Source organism: Malurus melanocephalus, unplaced genomic scaffold (genome assembly GCF_030028575.1).
Source record: "Malurus melanocephalus ecotype Western Australia unplaced genomic scaffold, MMel_1.1 scaffold_1186, whole genome shotgun sequence".
NCBI lineage: Eukaryota > Metazoa > Chordata > Aves > Passeriformes > Maluridae > Malurus > Malurus melanocephalus.
The window spans coordinates 1,689-2,540 of record NW_026624418.1 but is presented as its reverse complement, the minus strand read 5'-3'; positions in this window follow the sequence as shown (position 1 = coordinate 2,540).

Below are 852 nucleotides of genomic sequence, written 5' to 3'. Positions count from 1 at the left end.
TAAAATTTTAGTTGTTAAGCAGGGTATCCACTGAAGAGATGCAAAGGTGTCCGAAGTGAGTGCTTCACTGAATTCAAGGTAAGCTTTTGCCACGGGTGGACCTTGAATGGACTCTTTGTGTCTGTGTGTGTGTGTGTGTGAGTGTGTGTGTGTGAAAGTGCTGCAGCAAGTAAGATACTTTCCAGGTATTTTAGATTTGTCACTTAGGCCTGTAAGTGAGTKACTACTGTGTTATAGTAAATTTTAAGCTAATCAATTGCTGAGTAGCTTCAGCTACCTAATAAGTGTCATTAAGTGGTAAGCTTTGTTAAACTGAAATGGTGCTAAGTTTGAGGTCTGTAGATTTTCAGATCTGTTACACTGAAGTTAAGTTTTAGTGAAGTTACATTTATGTTCTGATAAGTTTCAGCTCTGTCAGATGTAATTTTTGTTAAGTGATGCCAATTTTAGATGATGTTGCTTTTGAATGACATTAAGTTTAAATGAAATTAAGTTTAAGTTTTGTTCTAATATGTTGATTTAAAATGAAATACTAAGTTCTTTTGTTATAGAGAGAAGATGAAACCCACAGAAAGAATTCTGATGGAAATGGGTGACTAATGGTTTAAGAACATAAGTTGTTAAGGTGTATAAAAATTGAAGTTCTGTGCAACAAATGTACAATTGTAAGAAATGTTCTTAATTTGGCTTGTTAGAAGCCTGATTGTAGGATACTTTAGGGAATCCCTCCCAGTTGAGGCCTAGGCTCTGGCCAAGGCCTGGCCGTGGGTGGTTGGGAAGTGCCAACAGACCCACGTGTTTCTGGACTCAAAATGTAATCAAGTCACTTTGACTTGCCAATTTGGGCTTATC